The sequence below is a fragment of the Erinaceus europaeus genome, chromosome 15 (assembly GCF_950295315.1).
Source record: "Erinaceus europaeus chromosome 15, mEriEur2.1, whole genome shotgun sequence".
Classification (NCBI taxonomy): Eukaryota; Metazoa; Chordata; class Mammalia; order Eulipotyphla; family Erinaceidae; genus Erinaceus; species Erinaceus europaeus.
The window spans coordinates 65,318,652-65,339,525 of NC_080176.1; the positions used below are offsets into that span (position 1 = coordinate 65,318,652).

At 46.3% G+C, this 20,874-nt stretch overlaps 1 protein-coding gene across 6 annotated transcripts in view; it reads left to right on the forward strand.

The window, feature by feature from the left end:
• The window catches only part of MAPK4 (mitogen-activated protein kinase 4), a 177,676-nt gene that overhangs the window by 779 nt on the left and 156,023 nt on the right, over positions 1 to 20,874 (forward strand). For 4 of the 6 annotated variants that reach the window (XM_060173882.1, XM_060173880.1, XM_060173885.1 and 1 more), the window contains exon 2: positions 991 to 1,056. The exons of the other annotated variants lie outside the window; for them this stretch is intronic. The gene's annotated coding sequence lies outside the window, so the exon portion shown is untranslated. The remainder of the gene's footprint in view (positions 1 to 990; positions 1,057 to 20,874) is intronic. 6 annotated transcript variants of the gene reach the window in all.

Consider the following 20,874-nt stretch of genomic DNA (forward strand, 5'->3'; position numbering starts at 1 on the left):
GCGCCGTGGACGCGAGGTCATCCGCCGGCCTCCCCCGCGGTGTGTGTGTGCCCCGCCAGGGAGGCGCTGGGACCCGGCGCCCTGGGGAGGACCCGGTCCTGGGTGCGTTAGGGGGCGCCCTGCGAGGTCAGATGGGGGGCTCAGCGCCTCGGCATCCTCCCTTCCCGCCGCCCCGCGCTCGGGCTCAGGGGCTGAGAGCAGCGCCCCCTGCAGCCCACCCGGCCGCGGCGCCCACTCTGCTCCTCCGTGGGGTGCGGCGGTGGGGCCGCGGGCGGGGAGGGCGGGCGGCAGCGGGCTGAAGATCGGGGCTGACTTGAGCGCTCGGACCCGGGCCGGCTCCCTCCAGCTGCTTCCTGGGCTCTTCGGCTGATAAGCAGTGGGAGAGCCGGAGCGGCTTTGGCTTTTGTTCTGCCCGCGACTCCCGGGAGAAGCCGGGGTGGGCGGATGGCCCGGGGGCCGCGGCGGGAGCTCTGGGCTGCAGCGGGAGGCAACCCCGGGAGGCGGAGCGCCCCGCCGGCTGCTTGGTGCCCGGGGCCGGCCGCTGGTCCCCGCAACGGGACAGACGGCGCATTGTCACGTGCCTGTCCCAGCGCTCTGGGAGGCGCTACCTGGAGACACGCATTTCCATTCATGGATCTGTGCCTGGGATCCCATAGGTGCCATCTCATCTCGCTGTCTGCTACTATTCCATAGACGAGCCCGGTGCAGGGGTTCAAGGGGGCGACTGCGGGCCAGGCAGCCGCCTTACCATTCTGACCCGCTCAATTTAAAAAGATACTTGGGTACCTACTGTGTGCAGGGGCTGATAGGTCGCAAACTTTTTGATTTCGTCGATATTTACTGAGCACCTATTATATGCAAAGCTGAGGTGTCTTGATCTCTGTTCAGAGTATTTTGCTGTTTATGTTCATGGTTGTTAGCTGTGCTTGAACTACTGAACTACTGCCTGCTGAGTACAAGCTCCCCCCTTCTTTCTTTCTTCTTTTGTAGATGATGTCCCATATACTTTTGGGGAGCATATGGAGACGAGGGAGAATGTGTCTTCCAACTCTGGAGGTACTTGCACGTTACTTTTTGTGTACTGTTTGTTGCCCCGTGGTCAGGAAAGCTGCAGCTGGAGGGTTTTATCAAAGGAGAGCTGGGCAGGATAATAAAGGCTCATTCTGGGACCTCCTTCCTAGGCAGTTTCTTACCATGGTGGTGGTGGTGGGGGGGGAGAAAGTAGTTCCTATTTGTGGAGCACAGGTGCTAAATATTATTGGGGGGGGGTCAAAGATTGATAAAGGAGGCCCCTGTTCCCCCTAGGGCTAGAGAATCTGGCCATGACAGACAGATAGACAGCCAAAATGATAATCATCCAAACAAGGAAGGGTGGAGGGGGAGCATGATGGTAGGACCAGTCTGGACCTTCCAGCCCATAGTTCCACACTGGTGACAACAGTGTCCCTGGACACTAGCTTTAAAATCCCCTCTTTGTTGAACTGGGCAGTTGTGCACCCTGTTGACCACACATAAGACCTGGGTTCAAACCTCTGGACCCCACCTGCAAGGGGAGAGAGAGCTTCACAGGTAGTGAAACAGAGCTGCCGGTGTCTTTCTTTCTTTCTTTTTCTTCCTTTCTCCCTTCCTTTCTTCCTTTTTTTTTCTTCCTTTCTATACCCCTTTTCTTCTCAATTTCTTTCTGTCCTGTCAAAATTAAAAAGAAAAAGGAAAATAAAGTAAAATATATATTTTTAAATCCCCTTTGCCTCTGGCTGGGGAGCTAGAGATTGAGTCAAGTGGCATGAGGGTCCCTTCTACTGAGAGATTGGATGGCTCTCTGACTCGGTAATCTTGGGATCCTGAGCCAAGTGGGGAGGTCCAGATTGGCAGGAGGACTGTGGGTCTGCAGTGTTTCTGCAGGTGTAGCCTGCTGTTGGGAAGCAGTCTGAGATGTGGCTTTGTCCAAAAGGTCATAACAGAGCTCTCAAAAAATAAATACATAAAATGACCTTGCAGATGGCACATATGACAAGGCAGGGGCAAATTCTTCCTAGCATTTAATGCCAGAGGAAAATAAAGTCTGTCATCATGGAACTGTGGCTTCCAAGCAAGGATTTGGCTGTATATCTAAGATGTCTACCTTTGTACCTTGGCCTTTAGCAATTCCTGGTAGCTGCTTAAACCCATCCCTTGGTACAATGATTCTTCTAAATTATGTCTGACTTCCCTTTTAAATTATTTTTTTCATTGCATAGTATTTTTCTTTGTTATGGACTCAGAAACATGGCTCCCTCCCCCACCCCTACTTTATTTTTATTTTATTTTTTTAGATAGAGAAATGGAGAGTGAAGGAGACCACAATATTGAAGCTTTCTTTAATGTGGTGGAGGCTGGGCTTGAACCTGGATCACGCACATGAGAAAGCATAGCACTATCTAAGTGAGCTATTTTGCAGGCCCTTAAAAGCCCCCTATTTGTGCAACAATACATGCTTAAGCACCAGAGGAACGGCATGGAGGTCTCAAACTTATGAGGAAAAACCAGTGGGGGCCAATATCAGGAATGGACATAAAAAATATGCACTGGCCTTGCAGGTGCATCAGGCTTCAGACAAAGCAGAGTGGCCACCCCCTTCAAAACAGAGGGAGAGAGTACCTGGGAAGGTGTCTTGGGGGGAACACCTTCTCTTAGAGAGTCTGAGGAATCTGATAGCTCATTCACGGAACGAAGAGGTCAGGTGGGGACTTTACCCAGGACAGTGTCAAGTTCACCATGATCCCGGAACTGCTGAGGATTCTCTCTCTTGTCCCAGCTGCAGGGGACAGCACTGTCATTCTTTCAGGCATTCCTGGAGTGGTTTCACCTGAGCTGAACTTGATGGTAATCTTCTTCCAGCCCAAGAATGTGACTTTCTCCTCCTCTCTCTAGTTGCATCCTTCCCTCTCATGGGGCTCAGGTATAGAGTCAGTGGCATTTATCTCAGTCCTCTGTCGTGCCCATTTCTTCACCCTCTTTCTAACCTCCTTCTTGTCCTTTCTTCCTGTCCCCCACTTTTAGATGCTCAGAGCCTTTCCCCAGAATGAAAACTCGGGGAAGCATTGTCATCAGTGACTTTCTCTTGAATATAAATGTAGGTCACTCTTCTCTCAGCCTGGGTCTTTGCACTTGAAGCCTCATTATGGATGGGAAGACTCTCTGCCAGGAGAGGATTTCAAGCATGGAGAAGTGGGGGCTGGAAGTAACTGGGGGTGGGGTGGCATGGGGCACAAATCCTTTCTTGGTGCACTGAAATGATGCTCTTTTTTAAGTCTTTCACGTTGGAGCCTTGCTCCTTCTTGAACCCCCAAAGTCTGGAGGCTTCATTGCTTTTTCCACAGTGTGGTGGTTAAAGTAAGACATAGTTCTGTGTGAGCCATCAGTCTGACCTTCCAGCCTTACTGTAAGGTTTAAAGATTAATCATCTGAGGCCCTGAGTTCAGTTTCTGGCACTGGCAAAAATAAAAGTTAATCATTTTCCAGAGGGAATCCTTGTTTTCAATTATTTTTTCAGAGAGAGAGAGAGAGAGAGAGAGAGAGAGAGGCCATAACTCTTAAGTTCCTTCAATGCAATGGGGGCTGGGTTTGAACCAGGGTCATGTGCATGGCAAAGCAGTGCACAATCCTTATGAGCTATTGTGCCAGCCTGGCCCTTGCTTCTTTCCCTTCATGTACTCATTATTTGAAGGCCGGGGTTCTCAAGTTAGTCCCTGCTGGTGCTGTGGGCAGCATCATTTGCTCACGGGGTTGGGGGAGGGTGTCCTGTGAATTCCAGAATGGTTATCAGCATCCTTGACCCACTAGATGCCAGCAGTGCCCCACACCTAGTGCAGCATCTTTGACACAGACGCTGTCAGTTTGGATTAAGGATTAGTTCCATCAGGATTAACTGAACCAGAAAGGAACTAGCTAGTTCCCAAATTCTCTTCCTTCCCCTCACTCTCAGGCAACTAGTATTCCAGCAGCTCTGCAGGTCAGAGTGAAAGGGACGCACTTCTGACTCCTGGCCCAGTCTTGCCACAGACCTCTTTGTACCCTTGGTCACCCGCATGACTGCTCTCTGCCTCAGTTTCCTCATTTACACAGTGGGACAAGGAGATTCCTTGCCAAGCTAATCTCTGTGACTGTGTGCATAATTGACCCAAACAGATCTTGTCTCCAAATAGATTTTGACTCTTGAAAAGCCTTAGAAAACTCAGATGAATTTAAATGCAAATGGAAATTGAGTCATGAAAAAGCCCACCCACCCCCCTTACTACTGTAGAGTATTGTAGAGAATCAGTTTCTTACAGAGGGGCTATTTCTTTGGGGTGTCAACTATAAATATGAAGAGGTTTACCAGGGTTTCACCCTGGGGATGTGCTGGCCCCTTGAGCCTGTGAGGCTGTTAAGCTTCTCACCCTCCTCTTTTGGATTGGTAAGTACTCCCAGCCACCAAACTGGAGTAAAGTGACTTCTAAAACCTTGGTCCATATCTCTGGATTTCCTTACTTTAAGATCTTGAGCCTGGACCCCCACCACCACCCAATCGTGTCAGCTCTTTGCTACTTTAAAGAAGACTTTTTAGAAAGATTCCCTCCAGGTGTCTTTATTGAGTACACTAGGAAGACTGGTTCACATTGCTCTGTTGTGGCCCAGAGGGGTGGCTTAGTGGCAGAGCATAGGACTTTCAAGTTTGAGGTCCCAGGTTCAATCCCTAGCAACAAAGGAAGATTTGCGAGCCTTTTCATGCATTTAGAAGGTGTATTCTTAACACTGTGCTGTCAAGAGGAACCGCCAGACATCTCTCTCCTGCCTTGCACCAATTCTCACCAAAACTTTGTCCATGGTATTGATAAAGCCAGATATATTTTCAGTGAACAAAGAAAAAGTATTTGCTAAGCTTAGAAAGGCTGAACAAGCGTGCACTCCAGGTTTGAGCCTGTTCCCTGCCGCACTGAAGGAAGCCAGATGGCTTTGGCGCTGTGGGTGCTCTCCCTTTGCCTCTCTGTCTCTATCTAAACATGTCATCAAAAAAAGAAAAGGCTGGAGAAATGGGTTTTGAATACTGGAAGACTCCTTTTTGTTGACGTACACTTAGTTCTTTTAAAAACAATTGTTCTTCTTATTATTATTGATTTAATAATCATTAACAAGATAGTAGGATTAGAGGGGTACAATTCCATACAGTTCCCACCACCAGAGTTCCACATCCCATCTCCTCCATTGGAAGCATGACGCACTTTAGGTCCAGCCCTGATCTCATAGGGTCATCAGTTGATTTTTCTAAAGAGATACAGAGTTGTTTTTTTTTTTTAAATTATTATGCCACTTTTCTATATGTCTGTTGTCAATTTTTTTTTCTATTTAAATCTGAGGTTTTTTTTTTCCTCAGCCATTTTGAGCCCACTTTGTCTGCTAATAAGATAGATATGCTGTGATTTCAGTAACATGTGTGAAAGCTGTGGGGGGGGGGGGTTTCAGACAAAGTTAACTGAGCTGATCCCAGTGCTTATTTATCCTCGAGGCCAGAACATAGTCTGCAGGATGCTTCCCCCCCCAAGTGTCCCTAACCTTTGAAGATACTCAGAACAGAGGGTATTGTTGCTCCTTCAACAGAAAAAAAACAAAAAACAAAAACAGGGGAAAGTTCAGAAATGTGCCATGATGTTATTTATAAGAATAAGGAAGATGATTGCAGTAAACCACTTAGGGAGAGGCAGTGAGAAACATATAACAATAGAGTAACTACAGCTAGTGGCTTGCCAGTCTGGGTTGGAACGGAGAAAATGAAGAATGTCCTGACCAATTACTGTGGAGTTTCAAGACTTATTGTGTATAGGTCTGAAGGGAGCTTAAGTATCGCACCCACTTGCTAGGCAGCAAAGCCAATGAAATACATAGCAGGTGGACAGAGAGACCTTTGAGATAAGCTGAAGAGAGAGAATTCTTTTGCACTGAATGAGAAAATGTCTGGTCAATGATTTTATTGTCATGGGATGAGTAACATTTATTTATTTAAGATTCATTTACTTGTTGGTGAGAGAGAACAGTATCACTCTGGCATATGTAGTTTAGGGAACTGAACTTGGGACCTTACGTTTACAGGTCCTGTGCCCTGTTGCTGTGCCACCTCCTGGGCTGCAACTGTTCATTTTTCTCCATGTCCCCATTCTTTTGAATTGAATAGAGACAAAAGACAAAGGCCACTTAGGTTATTATTATTTTTTTAAGACTTAAATTTTTTATTATTTTTATTTATTGATTGGATACAGACAGCCAGAAACCGAGAGGGAGTGGAGTGATTGAGGGAGAGACAGAGAGACACACCTGTAGCCCTACTTTACCACTCGCAAAATTTTTTTCCCCTGCATGTGGGGACAGAGGCTTGAACCTGGGTCCTTGTGCATTGTAGCATGTGTGCTCAACCAAGTGCACCACCACCCGGCCCCCTCCCCTCTTCTTTTCTATGAGTAGTTTTTGAAAGTGGACCTGAAATGCTTCTGTGGAAAAAGAGACAGTCAAAATATCCTTTGGCTTCTCTCTTCTGTTTATTCAGAAGCAGATCTTCAATGATCTGCCTGCCAGTCCTTTAACAGATGACTTTTCTCTTACTTAACCAACAAACAAACAGTGCAGTGTTTTGCTCCATATGCTTGAATTCAGGATTTGACTTCCACATTATATTAAATGCCTCACTTGTCTTCCATTCTGTCTTTCCTATTGGAAGGAATAATAAGGGCATTATTATTTAATTATTAACCACTGAAAGCAATGTCAGATTTCAGTAATCTAAAACTATATTGCCTTAAGCTAAGATTATTTGACATAAGATCTTTCCTCTCTAGTAATAGATACCTAGAAAAGAAAGTGTACAGCTGTGGGCAGGGGGTGGATATAGAAACGTCTGCATACCCAGCCATGATTACAGGGCAGTCGTACACTTCTTCGTTTTTTTTTTTTTTTTTTTTCCTGGAAGGACACATAAGACGTTGTTAGTGGTGGTAAGGTAAGAAGTAATTGGTGACTGAGGTGAGGGAAAGCATCTTTTACTTTTTATTTTAAATGTCTCTGTACTATTTAGCATTTATTTTTAGATTGAGACAGAAAGGCAGGAAGAGAGAGAGAGAGAGAGAGAGAGAGAGGAAGAGGATAGGAGAGAGAGAGAAGACACCTTCTTCTTCTTCTAGCGTTTGTCCTTCTTCCGTAGCCAGTCAACAGCGTCAGGTTGAGCCTGATGTAAAGTTTCGAGACACCACAACATCATAGCTCTCTTGAGTGTGGTGGGGGTTGGGCTTGAACCTGGATCTTGCACATGGCAAAGCAGCACTATCCAAGTGTGCTATTTCACTGGCCCCTGTACTATTTAGTTTTTAAAAGAGGTGCATTTTTTTTATTTAATAAGTAAATATGGGAAAAATATAAGACAGGGAAGACAAAAGAAGCCATGGTGTGAGACTCTCTCGTCTCTGAACTGAACCTATAGAATGGTCAGTGGATTTTTCTGGTTTCTATCAACCATGAGCTCAAAGTCTAGGAAGCCATGCTCACTAGACATCTTCAATAGCCTCCATGGTATTGTAACTTAGATGATACATTTTTTTTTTTAAGTTCTTCAAGTGATATAAACCAGTATGTTGAATCAGTATTACCTGATTTCCAATTTCTGTTCTGTTCTGTTATATTATGTTATTTTTTTTGCCACCAGAGTTATCGTTGGGGCTTGTTGCTTCCACTACAAATCCACTGCTCCTGGTGGCCATTTCCCCCATTTTTGTTCTTGGATAGGACAGAGAGAAATCGAGAGAAGAGGGGAAGACAGAGAGGGGGGAAGAGAAAGATAGACACCTACAGACCTACTTCATTGCTTGTGAAGCGACCCCACTGCAGGTGGGAAGCCGGGGGCTCGAACCAGGATCCTTGCTGCAGTCCTTGTGCTTTATGCTATGTGCGCTTAACCTGGTGCACTACTGCCCAACCCCCTACCTGATTTCCATTTTACAGATGAGAAAACTGAAGCTTGGTTGAGATGGGTGATTTGTCTGAAGTGACATAGCTACTATTTGCTAAATGCTGGACTAGAAGCCAAGAACCTCGGAAGAAAGAGCTTTACTATTTTCTCTGGACTTTCTTTCTTTCTTTTTAATTTTTTTAATTATCTTTATTTATTTACTGGATAGAGACAGTCAGAAACTGAGAGGGGAGGGAGGGATAGAGAGAGTGAGAGAGAGACACCTGCAGCACTGCTTCACCACTTGTGAAGCTTTCCCCCTGCAAGTGGGGACTGGGGGCTCGAACCTGGGTCCTTGAGCACTGTAACATGTGTGCTCAACCAGGTGCACCACCACCTGGCCCCTGGACTTCCTTTCTTTCTTTCCCTCTCCCTCTCCTTCCCTTCCTTTTATTTGATAAGATAGGATTTGAGAGCAGAGATGGAGATAGAGAGATAAAGATACCTGCAGCACAGCTTCATCATTTGTGAAGCTTCCTCCCTGCAGGTGGGGACCAGTGCCTTGAACCCAGGTCCTTGCACATGGTAATGTGTATGTTTAACTGGGTGAGCACCTGCCTGACCCAGAATACTCTTTTTTCCAACCACTCCAAACTGCCTTTTTCTAGCATATGTGCTGTAGCCTTGGCTTCACTCTGCTAAAACCCTAGTTAGGTGTTTTGTTTTCTTCACTAACTTCATCAGCATAGACTGTCTCGCTTCCTTCCGTAGTGTCTAGTACACTGTGGTGCATGTGTTGGTAACTTAGCATTTGTTTTGTGGAATTGGATACTCCAAAGAATTATCCATTTTTTAAAGGAAAAAACAAAGCAATAAACTTAGCCATTCCCTCAAGACTCATATCTTTGTCCACAGGAGAATTAGAACCACATGATGTTTGAGCTGGAAGCAAACCATCGTTGAGATTATTTGTTCTCTTTTATCAATGAGGAACCTGAAGGTCAAATGACTTGCTCAGGGTCACACAGGGAATTAGAGGTGACATGGTCCTCAGAGCCAGTTCTCTTAATTTCCAGTGCAGTCTTCCTCCTGCTGCAGTAATCATCACAGAGACATATTCTCTTTGTCATCAGCTATGAATGTTAAGTGTTCAGTGTGGGCCAAAAATTAGGTCACATTAAATTAAAACTCCAATTGTGAAGAGGTAATCTCTTTTTAAAATATTTAATTTTGGGGGTCGGGTGGTGGCACAGCAGTTGGGCGCACGTGGCATAAAGTGCAGGGACCGGTGTAAGGATCCCGGTTCAAGCCCCCGGCTCCCCACCTGCAGGGGAGTCGCTCCACAGGTGGTGAAGCAGATCTGCAGGTGTCTGTCTTTCTCTCCCCCTCTCTGTCTTCCCCTCCTCTCTCCATTTCTCTCTGTCCTATCCAACTACAATGACAGCAGTGGCGACAATGATAGTAACAGCAACAATGATAAACAACAAGGGCAACAAAAGGAAAAAAGTGGCCTCCAGGAGCAGTGGATTTGTGGTGCAGGCACTGAGCCATAGCAGTAACCCTGGAGGCAAAAAAAATTAATTTAGTATGTAATTTATATATTTGTTTATTTTGGATAGAGATGGATAAATAGAGATGGAAAGGTGAGATAGGGAGAAAGAAAGACACATGCACCACGATTTCGCTGTGAAGCTCTGCCCTGCTGGTGAGCATTGGGATTTGTGTTTAGTGGGGTGCACTGCCACTCGGCCCCTGGAATAGAAGAAAAAAAAAGTTATAGTGCTTATTCTGCCCAAGTTTTAATGACTTCTCCCTCTTTTTTTCCCCTCCTCTCCCCTCCCCTCCCCTCCCTTCCCCTCCCCTCCCCCTCTCCTTCCTCTCCCTTCTCCTCCCCTCCCCCTCCTCCCCTCCTCCCCTCCTCTCCTCCTCCCCCTCCTCCCATCCTCCCCTCCTCCCCCCACCCCTCCTCCCCCCACCCCTCTTCCCCCCTCCTCCCCTCCTCCCCTCCTCCCCCTCTGCCCCTCCTCCCCCTCCTCCCCCTCCTTCTCCTCCTCCTCCTCCTCTTCCTCCTCCTCCCAGCTCTGGTTTATGGTGGTATAGGGGATTGAACCTAGGACTTTGGAGCCTCAGGCATGAGAGTCTCTTTGCATAACCATTATGCTATCCACCCCTGTCCTCACCTACAGGTTTCTTAACAGGTGAGCCATATCTGACCCGGTGAACGAACCGGCTTGCCTTGTCTTCAGCAGGAATTAGAGATTCCTCCAATTCCTAAATTCACCTCTGAGCACCTGAGTGTCCAAGAATCGTTGCCAGTCTTCACACATGCCAATGCTGAGGGGAGAGTTGGGAGATGTTTTTCTTGGTCTGAAGCTACCCAAAGACAAAAGAATGGCAGAAATTCCAGAGAGAGAAACAGCAGGATTCCTTGGTGAGGAGAAGGAATGTAGGTTTTGTTTATGCTTTTGTCTCTGGGATTACTGTTGGGGTTCAGTGCCTGCACAGCTCCAGTGTTCCTAGTGGTCATTTTCTTTTAAAATTTTTTAAAATTATATTTATTTATTTATTTATTAGATAGAGACAGCCAGAAATTGAGAGGAAGGGGGCAGATAGAGAGGGAAAGAGACAGAGAGACACCTGCAGCACTACACCATTTACAAAGCTTTCCCCCTGTAGGCAGAGACCAGGGGCTTGAATCCCAGTTCTTGAACACTGTAATATGTGTGCCCAACCAGGTGGGCCACCACCTCGTCCCATGGTCATTTTCTTTCTTTTTTTTAATTTTTAAAATTTATTTATTTTCCCGTTTGTTGCCCTTGTTGTCTTTTTATTGTTGTTGTAGTTATTGACGTCATTGTTGTTAGGACAGAGAGAAATGGAGAGAGGAGGGGAAGACAGAGAGGGGGAGAGAAAGACAGACACCCACAGACCTGCTTCACTGCCTGTGAAGGGACTCCCCTGCAGGTGGGGAGCCAGGGGCTCAAACCACGATTTTTAAGCTGGTCCTTGCGCTTTGCACCACGTGTGTTTAACTGCTGCACTGTCACCCGACTCCCTCTTTCCCCTTCCTTCCTTCCTTCCTTCCTTCCTTCCTTCCTTCCTTCCTTCCTTCCTTCCTCCTTCCCTCTCTCTCGCTCGCTCTTTCTTCCTTCCTTCCTTCCTTCCTTCCTTCCTTCCTTCCTTCCTCTATTTTTCTTCTTTCATTCTTTCCTCTCTTCCCCATTCCTTCCTTCCTTCCATTCTTTTTCTTTCTTTTTGATAGAGTATGAGAAATAGAAATACGGACAGAGAGATACCTGTAGCAGTGCTCCACTGCTCATGAAGCTTCTCCCTGCAGGTGGAGACTCAGGGGCTTGAGTCTAGGTTCTCATGCTCACTGCCACTCTCCCCCTGCAGAAAGTAGTTTTATGACATATGTACCCTTGGTGCCAACCTTGGTTAGATTCACACTGTCCTGGGAGGCATTTGTTCCACTAAGTGCAATTGTAAACAGTGTGATAGTGGATGTCCCTGAAAACTCAATTTGCTTCGACAGACAGTTAATGTGGGTGCTGTTGAAGCGTTTCAATGAAAATAGCAGAAGACAGACCCTCTGCCCTGGAGCTTGGAATCTTTGCTGAGCTCTCCAAACTTGTCTGCACATTGGAATCACTTAGGGACCCTCAAAAGAACTGATGTCTATACCCAGCCCTCTACTTCAGAGCTTGTGATATGATTAATGGGATAAGCTCTGTATTTTTTTTTTTTTCCACCACAGTAATCACTGAGGCAAGGCGCTTGCATGGCTTCATCTTCCCAATGGTAACACAGAGATAGGGAGAGAGATACAGAGGTAGAGATCTGGGGGCCGGGAGGTAGTGCAGTGGGTTAAGTGAACATAGCATAAAGCACAGGGACCCGGGTAGGAATCCCGGTTCAAGCTCCCGGCTCCCCACCTGCAGGGGAGTCACTTCACAGGTGGTGAAGCAGGTCCGCAGGTGTCTGTCTTTCTCTTCCCATCTGTCTTCCCCTCCTCTCTCCATTTTTCTCTGTCCTATCCAACAATGACAGCAGTAACAACAACAATGATAAACAACAAAGGAAGCAAAAGTGGGAAAAATAGCCAGGAGGAGTGGATTCATGGTGTAGGCTCCAAGCCCCAGCAATAACCCTGGAGGCAAAAAAAAAAAGTAGAACCTGAAATGGAATTGGCTTATCTGGGTTGGGTGGGTGGGTGGGGAGAATACAGGTCCAAGAAGGATTCAGAGGACCTAGTGGGGGTTGTATTGTTATATGGGGAACTGGGGAATGTTATGCATGTACAAACTATTGTACTTACTGTTGAAAGTAAAACATTAATTCCCCAATAAAAAAAGAAAAAAAAAAGTAGAGATACCTGCAACACTGCTCCATGGCTTGTGCAAATTACCTACTTCCGCTTCCCTGCCCAGGTAGGGACCTGGGGCTTAGACTTGAGTGCCCACACATGTGTGTGCTCAATTGGGTGAACCACCACCTGGCCCACTTTGGAATTTTTAAAAAGATAATTCCAGGATCCAGACAAGTTTGGGAACCATAGGTCTGGAGAATGATCTTCAATCTTGACTATTATTAGAGCCACCTGGATTCATTTGCAGGCATGTGGCTATCTGTGTATGCATGCATGCGGATCTCTGTGTGTAGTGTGCATGTGTGTATATATATACATGTGTTGGCACTCACATTTTTTAATATTTTATTTATTCCCTTTTGTTGCCCTTGTTTTATTGTTGTAGTTGTTGTTGTTATTGATGTCATTGTTGTTGGATAGGACAGAGAGAAATGGAGAGGGGAGGGGAAGACAGAGAGAGAAAGAGAGACACCTGCAGACCTGCTTCACTGCCTCTGGGGCGACTCCCCTGCAGGTGGGGAGCTGGGGGCTCGAACTGGGATCTTTACGCCAGTCCTTGCGCTTTGCGCCACGTGTGCTTAACCCACTGCGCTACCGTCAGACTCCCAGCACTCACATTTTAAATATGTATATCATATGAACATGTAAGACAACATACCCAGTCTCCAGTCCTCAAGACTGATTTCTGAGGTCTGGGGTGGAGTCTAGACATCATTATCACTTAAAAACATGGAACCCAAGATAAATTGCACTTTGGGATCACCTGGAGAGTTATCGAAATATTGATGCTGGGTTGAGGAGACAGAATAATGGCTCTGAAAAAAATGTTTATGCCTGAGGCTCTGAGGTCCCAGCTTCAGTCCCCAGCACCACCATAAACCTGAGATGAATAGTCCTTTTGTCTTCTGCTCTGTATCTTTTTCAAAAAAGAAAGAAAGGAAGAAAAAAAAAAAAGATGTGGTCCGGAAGGTGGCGCAGGGATAAGGCTTTGGACTCTCAACCATGAGGTCCTGAGTTCAATCCCCTGCAGCACAGGTGCCAGGGTGATGTCTGGTTCTTCCTCTCTCCTCCTATCTTTTTCATAAATAAATAAAATCTTTACAAAAAGAAAGAAAGAGAAAGGAAGAAAGAACGAAAGAAAAAGAAATCCTGGTGCCTGGGTCTCATGCCAGAGACTCTGGTTTAATTGGTCAGGGCACTAGGAACTTTTTTTTAAAATAACTTTTTAAATATTTATTTTCCCTTTTTGTTACCCCCTTTTTAAAATTGTTGTAGTTATTGTTGTTGTTATTGATGTCATCGTTGTTGGATAGGACAGAGAGAAATGAAGAGAGGAGGGGAAGACAGAGGGGGGAGAGAAAGAGAGACACCTGCAGACCTGCTTCACCACCTGTGAAGCGACTCCCCTGCAGGTGGGGAGCCGGGGGCTTGAACCAGGATCCTTAAGCAGGTCCTTGTGCTTTGTGCCACATTTGCTTAACCCGCTGCGCTACTGCCTGGCTCCCAGAACTTTTTTTTAAGGCTTCTCATGTAATTGGTTGTAATCCACCTGGCCAGTGAGTGAGGCCTAGTTTATCTTGTGCACAGTAGGTGCTCAATACAAATAATTGATTGAGTATGAAATGAAAGACGTAAGGGTTTGTGAAGATGCCAGAGCTAGAAAGTTATACATTTAAGCCTGGATAGGTTAGTCAGTGATTAAGGGTGAGGTGGGTGTCAAGACCTAGTAATTCTGCTCACCATAGCTTCCCTGTGGCTACCAGTGGAACTTTCAGCTGAGACTAATAGCCAGGATCTTCCTGACTGCTCTGTTCCCATTTGAATCTGCCTGTGACAGGAGGGGCTCCTCTGCCTGTACCACTCCAGCAGTGGTGTCTAATGTTGCTCACTGAAGCAAGGTGACCAGGAACTGGCATCTTAAAGGTGTGGGTGCTCCAGCTCTGGACTTAGCCTGAGGTGAACCCTGGGTTGTGAAGGCTTTCTGGGAGCCCGCCCATTGCCTGTCCCAGAGCGGGGAGCATTCCCCAGAGCCCAGAGCCCACGTGTTGCCTGGTTTCCTCTGTTCCCTAGGTGACTCTTAAAGGTGACTCTTGTCCACCAGCTGGGGGAAGGGAGGGATTTCCACATCTGGCCCTGTGAAGGCAGTTGCTTTCTGCTACCATCTTGGAAAAGGAGAAATTACCAGGCAAAGTGTCCTTGCACTTGCTGACTGACCAGAATCTTCACTGTCCCTCATGGTTTTTGAACTCCCCACCCCTCCATAGGTTCTGAAAATGGAGGGCGCCTCAGAATCCCCTGGTGGTTCACTAAGCCTCAGCTAGTGCTAAGGCAATTCCTGCCCGGAGCTTCTGATTCAGTGGACCTGCTGTGGGGCCTGAGAATTTGCGTGTAGCACCCCTGTGTGGTGCCAGTACTTACCTGCCCTTCGCTAACCACGGCTCCAGGAGTGAGGACACAGGTGCTGCCTGTGTGGTTTGGGGGAGAGGCTGTTATTTGTTTGCTGCAAATCTGCCTGATAGTTATAAGATCAGGAACTGAAGTGACCTCCCAGTCCATTAGAAGGTTGGTAAGTGAACTGATTAAAGAAATTATAAAACAACCACAGCTCATGAGATGTTGCACAAACTTAGCTGTTAAAAGGGAGGGAAGGTGAGGTGACTGTCGGGGTAGAAAAAGGGATGGTGAACGGACAGCACAGTCCTGTCCCCCAGTGAGGAGAATGTGCTTTAATGACGGGTTCCTTTGGTGCCAGCCCTGGCTGAATTGACACGACCCTAGGAGTTCCAGGAGGCATCATGTGAAACAACATTGTGATCATGGATGCCTCTAAAAAATCCAGTCTGGGACCTGGGGAGATACCCCAGCCTGTTAGGGCATAGAACTTGCGTGTCTGAGGACCCCAAAAGGCCACAGGTTCCATCCTGGCATCATATTGTGCAGGCACTTCTATCCTCTTTCATGATCAGTAAAGAAGTCTCAAAAAGTTAAAAAGAATATCCAGTTTGTTTGAGCAGGTGTAGGTACTGTGGTGGGTTTCAGTGAATATTGCAGAGACAGCCCTGCCCTCCTGGAGCTTAGAGGCTGCATCATGTTGGAGTCACAGTGCCCTGGGCTTCCTTGGGGTGTACTTCCCCCAACCTCTCTCTCTCTCTCTCTCTCTGGCTCAGAGGAGGCTTCTAGCACAGACAATGCTGGGGCAGAATATTTGAGGCTGAGTAAGGGTTTTCAGATGGAGAAGGCAGGGCAGGATCCAAGGAGCAGCATGGGAGAAGCTGGGTGAGAACCTGAGCCACTACACTTGATTCAGGGCAAGTGGAGGAAAGAGTGATGGAGAGAAGGGACTTGGTACAGGGCAGGCAGGCACGGAGACCAGAGTCAGGACCTGTCCTCTGCCTGGAGCAGGCAGCCTGGGCACCTGAAAGCAGGGGAATAAGTCACTGAGGGGTTCCACAAGGAACAGGAGCAGATTTGCCCGCACATTGGAAAGAGGCTGGCGGGCATGTGCGTCTGCAGGAGACACAGGAGACTGTCACAGGAGTCCCCAGTGGGAAGTGACGAGGCCACAGGGGATGTGACCATTGCATCAGCTTGTTCTTGCATTACTCTCTGTCTCGGCTCAGTAATTCAGACTTTTCTCTTTTCAAGAATTTTTATTTAATTCTTGGAAACCTTTGAAGAATTATTATTTTTTTGAATTTAAAAAAATATTTATTCCCATTTGTTGCCCTTGTTGTTGTAGTTATTACTGATGTCATTGTTGTTGGATAGGACAGAGAGAAATGGAGAGAGGAGGGGAAGACAGAGAGGGGGAGAGACAGACACTTGCAGACCTGCCTCACTGCTTGTGAAACGACTCCCCTGCAGGTGGGGAAGCAGGGGGTTTGAATCAAGATCCTTTTACCCAGTCCTTGCGCTTTGCACCACCTGCTACAAAATTATTTTATCACACACATACACACACACCAGCACCACTCTGCTGTGGTGTATGCAGTGCTGGACTGAAACTAGGCTTCACACACATAAGTCCTGTGCTCTGTCCACTGAACCACCTCCCGTGCCTCAGTATTTCAAGCTTTTCAAAGACATTTTCTTTCTTTTTTCTTTTCTTTTTTTAATTAGTGATTGAAAGACTATGGTGTAAGAGGGGTACAATTCCCACCACCAGAGTTCCATATCTCCTCCGCTCCATTGGAAAGTTCCATATTCTTTATCCCTCTGGAAATGTGGACCAAAGATCTTAATGGGGGGCAGAATGTGGGAGGTCTGGCTTCTGTAGTTGCTTCTTTGCTGGACATGGTGTTGGCCAGTGGATCCATACCCTCAACCTGTTTCTGTCTTTCCCTAGTGGGGCGGGGATCTGTGGAGGTGGGGTTCCAGGACACACAGGTGAGGTTGTCTGCTCAGGGAGGTCAGGTTAGTGTCATAGTAGCATCTGTAACTTGGTGGCTGAAAAGCATTAAGATACAAAGTAGGGCCATTTGTTTAATAATCAAGAAACTAAAGGTAAAGTATAGCAGATGAAATTTGGGGGTCAACGACATGTTCGGTGAGAATGTTCACTGGCTTTTGAGCAACTACTGTGTGTGCTTTTGTGAGTGGCACCAGCAGCCACTTGTGTTCCCTCTTCACTTACACAGACACTGCTTTTCAATGAAAACTCAGTTAAAAATCCACCTGGGAGGTGGTACAGTGCATAGAGTTCCAGTATTGTAGGCATGAGGTCCCCAGTTCAACCCTCAAGACCACATGCGACATGATCTGGTTTTCACTCTATCTCACAAGTAACTCTTTTTTTTAATAAGTTTTTTTTGTTATCTTTATTTATTTTATTGGATAGAGAAAGCCAGGAATTGAGAGATAAGGGGGTGATAGAGAGAGACAGAGCGACACCTGCAGCCCTGTTTAGGTGGGGACCAGGGGCTCAAACCCGGGTTCTTGTGCACTGTAACATGTGCGCTCAACCAGGTGCACCACCACCCGGCCCCCTCACAAATAACTCTTAAAAATATTTTTTGGGTAAGATGAATGTGAAGGGCCATGATAGAACAGGCAACCCACAGAAAGGCAGCTGCATAAGCAGTGCATGTGCTGGAGAGCTCTGGGTTCTTCATCTTTTGGTACTGGCTAGGCCCCAGCTTCATTCTCCTGCTCCTTTCTTGAGAACAGATTACAAACCCTGAGTCAGAGTCTGATCACCTGCTTGCTTCCACATCTCTCCCTCTTGGCCCTTCAGTCTGGAGGCCTTCCCAGGGCAGTCTCCCGTGGGAGCTTTCCAGAAGTCATCTTGTGCCCCTCGGGGGCTGGACAAATAGTCAGAAAGCAAGGGGCAGATTGACAAGAGAAAAAGTGAAGAGAAATGTAGTAACAACAGAAGGGTCTGTGCACATGAGTGACACCCAGCAGAGCTATATAAATCACTCACAGCATCTTTTCCAGACACAGATTAAAAGTCCTCCAGGTAGGGCCAGGTGGGGTGGGATGAAGAACGCACACAGCCCTTAGGTAAGACAAAAATTGGGAGAGAAAGAGAAAGATGGGTTAGGGAGGTAAAGTTGAAACAAAAAAGTGGGGCGGGGGAATGTAAAAGTATGCAAATTTTAGCTTTGCGTTCTTGAAAAAGCAATGAGGGGGGCTCTTCTGTATACGATGTGGAGATGCCCTCACAGAGACAACTCTTCCATTGTGTAAACACCATTTTCCAAGGCTTCTCTACCACAGCTTCAGAATCTCGCCCACCAAATCCGCTTTTCTCCACAGACATATGTTAGAGTGGCATCCTTTTTTGTAAATGTAAATGCACGGTACCCTCGAGATGGCTCCATTTCTAGGCACTGTGGAGTGGAGGCAGAGTTTCCAGCTAGTAAGCACCACGCCTTGCCCACTGCAGTTGTGCATGAAGAAAATGGGGCTGGGGGCTGCTGTGAGCAAATTGTTCGTGGAGACAGGTTTCAGGGGAGCAGCTAGTGCTTGTCTGCTCTTGACCCAGCTTGAGAAACGAATCTGCAGGGCTGGGTTTTGCTGCGGTCCTTCTCACTTCATCTCATAATGAAAATCTGATTTGTGGTTTCCTCTCACAGGGCTCTTCATCAAACTGTAATTGATACACCCCCAACACGTGGCTTTGGAGAAAATCAATTCCACAGGTCTCACCAACTCCCAGAGAGCCTCTGGGCTTGTGAAGGGCTCCAGCTCCCCTCTGTGCTGTGGGCTTTTGCCATAAGCTGAGGTGAGGGGCTCCTCCAGAAGCCTTGAGTGTGCTACTGCCAGGAGAAACCCAGGTCACAGGGAATAGCATCAGTTAGTGGTCTGGCTCAGAGGGCAAGGCGTTGATGTTTCTAGATCAACCTCCTTGAGGTGGTTTTACATGCCTTGCTATTTCAAACCAACATAGTGGCTGTCAGAGGACAGGCAACATAATGCGGATTGGCAAGGCTGATATGAGCATGGGCAGGTCGATTGTGGGTGCTTGGCTTGGTCACTGTCAGGGGACGAGAAACTGTCCAGAGAGACACAGTTAGTCAAGGTGGTGGCTCAGTGGTAGAGTGCATGCCTTGCCTGCCTGAGGCCTGAGTTCAATCCCCAGTACTGCAGAAAGCAATGAAGCAGTTATTCAGTCTCTTTTTACCAAGTAGAACTAAATAAATATACACAGATATAGCATATGAATTCCACACTGAGATGCCCCAGACATTTTGCTAAGAACATGATCCAACTGGAATTCTCTTTCTAAGGGGTTGCTAGTGATGATACATTTTTGCATGGAAAAATACATCATGGCTTTTCTGACAGCTCAATATTTAGCCAAATGTCAGAAGACTTCCATTGGCCTTGGGTGATCCAAGGTATGGCTGCTTTTGTCTTGATCTCACCTGCTGTTTATCTGTCAGTGAAGCTTACCATATAGTGTAGCTGCATTCTTGACCAAGGTGCCTGAGTTTTCCTTGGCTGAGTCAGCTCACGTGAAGACATTTGCTCTCCGATGCCCACTGCACCTGCTCATAGGCTTCTTTCCCTCACACTGGCCCAATGGGACTGCCCACTGCTTTTTAATCATTTATTAGTAACAAATAATTAGAGTTTGAGTTTTCTCCCAGGTCCTTTCAACACCTGGTGCATTTATTTGCAAAATGAGGGAGTCAGATGTTTTCATCTCCTATTGCTATAGATAAAAAAAAAAACAAACAACCACAAATCCATAGCTTAGAGCTGCAAACATTTGTTACCTTTCAGTTTCTATGGAAACCTTTAAAAAAATTTCTTTATTGGGGAATTAATGTTTTACATTCGACAGTAAATACAATATTTTCTACATGCATAACATTTGCCAGTGTATGGAAACCTTTTAACAGCATGATTCTAGTTCCAGGTGTGGGCAGGGGCTATAGGCAACTGAAGGTTACTTTAGATGGGAGGGTCTTCTTTCAAACTATCATAATTCACTTGTCTGTGTGGTCCTCTCCATTCAGAAAGCCACAGAATATGTCAGCTGGCTTTTTCTCAAGTGACCCGAGAGAGCAAGCAGGAAGCTACAGTGGCTTTCAAGACCTAGACCATGAACCTGCAGGCTGGTATTCTCATGTCTGTTCATGAGAAGTCAGCCACTTACTTAGTCCAGCCCATACTCCAAGAGAAGGGGGATTATGCTTTACCCTTTGAAGGAGATGCCAGAGGATTTTGTCCTATATCTTATTTTAGCCCCCCTTCTTAATTTTTTGTACTTTTATGAAAGAATTAGATAGATAAAAGAATGAATGAGTGCACAAAGCATTGCTCTCACCATCCTTGGAGTTCTATTCATTTGTCTGTCTTTGTTATTCTCATATGGTGCCAAGGTGTGAACTCAGGGTCTCATGTATCATCTGCTGCCCTCTTGACCATGTTTTAAACCACAGAAAGAATGGCTCCATCTGCTGTCCACTTAGGGTCTGACTCACTGGGTGAGTATGAGCAGAGAGATGTCTGAGCCTGTCTTAACTAAAGGCTCACTTCCCCATGGGGATGGCTTGGAGTTGTGCTGGGGAACTCCAGGAGCTTGTGGAATGAGGGTAGAGAAGGATCAGGATCTCCACTTACAGAGTGAAGAGTTAGTCTGACAAGAGTTAGTGACTAAGAGATATGTGTGTAAAGGCTTCAGAATGTTCTCAATATAGTCACCCCAGCGAAGTATATGTATTCTTGAGAATACATAACTCTTTCTAATTTAAAGGTTTTTTATGTTGTCACTTTGCTGCACCAGCATCTCACACATGCACAATAACTCATTCATTTTTGACTTAACTAGTACATTTAGTGTAAACATTGTGTTTGTGGGGACTGTTTATGCACCACTGCCATCAGGTGGTGAAACCCTCAAATTGCAAGATATTTTTGTTACGTTTTCAGTGAGGAGATGCATACACATTTCTTTTCTTTTTTTTTTTTTTTTATGAAAAAGTCATGAAATGACTAGTGGTAGGAAAAAAATTCATCAGATCTTTTAAAATCCATTAACAAACTCTATCTCATCTGGTTCCTAAAGAAATCTAGAGAGTAAATAGGACAGATGTGATTATCTCCA